The following is a 4,511-nucleotide window of genomic DNA, read 5'->3' on the forward strand; positions in this document are numbered from 1 at the left end:
GCGCCGCGAGGAGCGAGGGCCCGTCCGTATCAGTCGGCGGTGGATCGGGGCGGACAATGCGGGTGGGGGACGGCGGCGTGTGCGCGCCGGCGGGGCGGCGGTGGAGACGTGCGTGGGGGATGCGGCGCGTACGCGTGCTCGGAGTCTGCTTTATGTTCCCCTTCCTTTATTATTGCCGTGTTCCTTAACTAAGAAGGGTGGCCTGATCTTCAGAGCGCTGATTGTGTGTGGTTTGGCTCAGCTTGGAATGACAGATAGAACAAAAGCACGGTATTTCTGGAAACCTCGTAGATAACTTTATTTTGGTTTATGGGAGAGAAATTGCAGATGGGGAGAAGCTAAAAGGCTTGGGAAAAATAGGCTTTGCTGCTTGATGYGTGTTTGACAGCTGTCTGTGTGGCTGTCAAGTATTTCTTATGTAGCACTTACTAATCCTATAGGCTCTAGTTAGTAAATTTCACTTGTGCACTTTTACATGTCAGTTCCTACGAAATATATATCTTCCCACTTTGAATTTCTTACAGATTTGTGTGAATAAATTAAGACGTTTTATCAACCACTGGATAGAAACCTAAGTTTTTTTACTCTMTAGATAAATACTCTTAAATACTAAATGCACTTATAAATATTAATAAATCAATAATTATATGCTCTTGATTATTTCTCTGTTCTTTGCTCTTATCAGGTTAGAGATTAGATCAGTGTCCAGCTCACCATACTATTGTTTGTAGTTTAGGCTAGGAARAGTGACCTCTCTGCTGAAATACTTCTATTAAAACACAGCTGAAGTTCAAGGGCTTATGAGGAGGAAAATAGGTCATTGTAAAGATGAAATTTTATCCCAAACTGCATTGTCCCTATCCTTTAACAGAGAGAAGATATTTTTAATGGTAAAATAGGTCTGTGACCTGAACCATGTTAGTGTGGATTTTTTTTTTTATATATATATAACTTGATGATACATTTTGCAGGACTTCATTTTTCATATGCTTCCTAGGAGGAGGCCTAGCCGTTCCTAAGGGAGTGATTGGCTTTCTCCACAGTAACACATTCAAATTTGGCATACAGCTTCTTCCTTTAGAGTGACAAACTCTGAGAGATAACGCTGCACTAGGAGTGCTTCCACTTTTTCATTCTACTATTTTGATTTAGGATAAGATCTGGGACTTTGATCTTGGAAGGACCTCAGTGTTTTTTCCTTTTCATTTTTTTATGTTGATAGGTACTTAGAAAACATTTAGCATGTAATTATCACACTTTGCTCAGAATGAAAGAGCTCATCTGATTTTCCTTTAATATGTCACATGTTTTGTTGACTTATTGATGTTAAATATGATGTCCGTTCAGTCCTCATAATGCTTCCTATTTTTTTTCACCACAGCAACAGCAGCTCTTACAACTTTTATTTGATACAGGAAGCTTCATAAAATGTGGTAATTAATAYATGGAGAAAGCTGCAGAAGTGCTATTGAGTAGTGACTTACTCTGAAAAATCAAGTGGCTCCTTGATCTGAGCTGCAAATCATAAATTTCCACTTCAGAAACATAATCTTACTAGAAATGTGGTAGCTGTGTATCAGAACTTGTAATGTGGTAAAATCAGAATGATTCATAAATGGGGCTGAGGCGCATATGTATGCACTGGAACTGACAGTTCAATTTTATCAGTAGCATAGCTGCTTATTACTATTCTGTCAATATATATCAGGATCAAAATAGCTTAATGAATTTTTATATACACGCTCGTGGAAGTTAGAACCTTGGAACATCTCATGTATCTACTGTGTTTCTTCCTGTTCTCACACTTTACAGGCTTTTTTTTTTTTGAATCTGTGCTCTGAACAGCAGTTAATAGCCCAAGTTATTTTTTTTTTTGCCATTCTGAATGGTAATTGCCTCTCAATCAACACTTCTCAATCTGATTTTTGGGATTATAATTCTGTATTGCATGCTTTCATTACTAATGCACATAGAACATGATAATTTGTATTCATGAGCAGCTAGGTCTTCTGCATTTGAGGACTAATCATGTTTTAAAACACAATGAATTTATCAGTGTAGCCCTTATGTGTTCAGGATACTTGATAGTTTTGGATTTTTATAATAAAAATAGTTGATATGTCCATGTTGATTATTAAGCATAATGTATGAAAGGAGTGCAGTGATTTAGAAACTATCTGTCTCTTAAAGTAGGCTGCTGTAAAATGTTAACTGTGGAACCACAAATGATTGAGAAGAGTCCTGACCACATGCACACATCATTTGAAAGAACTTTTTAACTAGCCTTTTTGAAAATACTTACGTTGTACCTTGATRGTAGTTATTAGACCTCTCAAATAAGCTGAAGCAATGACAGCTTTTCCATGATACKTATTTAGATGTCTGGAAGCTGGTTGCTGTAAAGAAGACTAATGGAATACAGGGTTATATTTACTTTCGTGATGCATTAGGATTCATTTTTAAAATGGATAATAGGCTCAGCTTTTGTTTAGGATGAACAGAGGTAATTAAGTTTTTTCCACTAAGTTTATTTGGGAAGCAACTTGAAAGTTTTTTGCCAAGCATTTGTTTTCCTACACAAATGAATTGTGAAAAGCTTAAACAAGAGAAAAATCAGGTATGGCCYACAGTTTAAGAAATAACTCCATAAAGTATTGAGATGTAAGTAACTAATGTTTTTAATCTTTGGAAAAAGAGATGCCCAGCTTCTATTGCAGGTGGTGTTAAATATATTTTATTTATTGATTATTTACCTGTTTCATAAGTACTTCAGGGCTGGAGACTCTGTGCTTTGTGAAGGAAGTCTGGTGCGCRGTTTAGTAGATAGGTCCATTGTAGTGAATTCTTGTTAGTACTTTTCTTAATACTGTGTTAGAGGGAGAGAAGGAAGAATGGGTGGCAAAATGGCAAATAACCATTTCTTGGTTATTATGGAACCTCACAGGTTTTATAATATTTAAATTTAACTACTTTAACTTTCTAGTCTTTGGGATGGGATGGGAWGGGGAGTCTTTCACCTTGTGTGAGGCTTCTTGGTTTTCCATATGTGAMCTTACCTTTAGGGGCAGGATTTGTCTTAAAGCTTCGTCTTTGTTTTTGCTCTATCCTAAGTGAATTTTTGTCAGCTAAGCCATTTAAGTACTGGCATAGGCAGGGTAACTTCAGAAATGATAACTTATCATTGATGCATTGTTAATGTGCTATTCCATTTCCCTGTGAAGATAGTATGTAGTGGATTTGGTTAAATAGAGTATTCAAAAATTTAGAGTGAGTGGTAAGAAGTATTATGTAGCAAGTTTTCTTGAAGTAAAAACTTTGGGGGAAGAAAGGAGTCCTTTTTGATCTTAAGTGAGTTTGTTTTTCCTTAATATATTCAGTGCCTCTGTTATTTGAATATCACTTTCTTTAGACTAGGCATAAACTAAAAAATTAACTAGTGTACTTTACCTTGCCCATATTATTCACCCTGATAATCAACTTCCATGGAAAAGTACCTAGCAAGACCATACAGTTTTAGTCAGTGTCTGTTACCTCATAGCTTACGTGCATGAAAACATTGTTTCAAGGCAATAGGCAAGTGATCAGTGGATATGTGRACTGTTGCTCTGGCGGATTTTCTTACCCATTCTGTACTTAGCGATGAGCAAATTGGTTAAAAATCCCAAGCAGATGTTGTGGGGAGGGAGCTGGCGGTAGGGTATGGTATGGTAAGGAAAGAACAGGGATGTGGAGCTGTTGTCCTGGCCTTGAGTGTCTGCAGGAGCTGTGTGTTGAGAAGGGGAGTTCCTGATAAAACAAAGGTTTGTCTGGGCCAGAGCTCCCTCTCCTACGTTCCCGGGTGCGTTGGGAGACCACCTGTCCTCTTCTGAAGAAGCAGGCAGCCCTGGCATAAACTTCCCTGCTATTGCTTGTGTAATGTACACAATCTGCATTGCTACTCAAAGCTGAGAGAAAGGAGGCATTGGTCACCTTTTTTTTTTTTTTTTTTTTTTAACATAACACCTGCAGGCTGCATACTGAAAATAAGGTACTGCAGCCCTCTGTGAATACTTCTTTGAGCTTATGTGATTTAGCTTGGTGCATTTTAAACTGTTTCCTAATCTAATTTAGCAAAAGTAAAGTTAGCTGCTCTCAAACAGAAATAGATGGTTCAATTAAAGAGAAACCATTGCTAATGTAATACTTTAATTCCCTGAATTAGAGATGCTTGATGATGTTTTAGTAGCAGCAGATATATTTACTTCATTTTTAGGATTTAATTTGTCAAAAGCATGAAGAGTTTTAAATTCAGCTGTTTCAGAAGAGGGTCAGTGGGGGGAATGTGACAGCTATCATGGCATTCTTATTATTCAACTTCTGGTTAGAAATACTTTCCTAGTAAAAGGTGTTAGCAGTGTGAAGCAGTTTATGCCACCATTTATGGTTCTGCAGACCATTGTTCATAATTTGAGAACCARTTCGTTAGGATTTGATCTATTTATTCAGTATTGTTGTTTAAGGATGATAATTTG

The sequence above is a fragment of the Rhea americana genome, unplaced genomic scaffold (assembly GCF_003343005.1).
Source record: "Rhea americana isolate MKP2758 unplaced genomic scaffold, rheAme1 scaffold_46, whole genome shotgun sequence".
NCBI lineage: Eukaryota > Metazoa > Chordata > Aves > Rheiformes > Rheidae > Rhea > Rhea americana.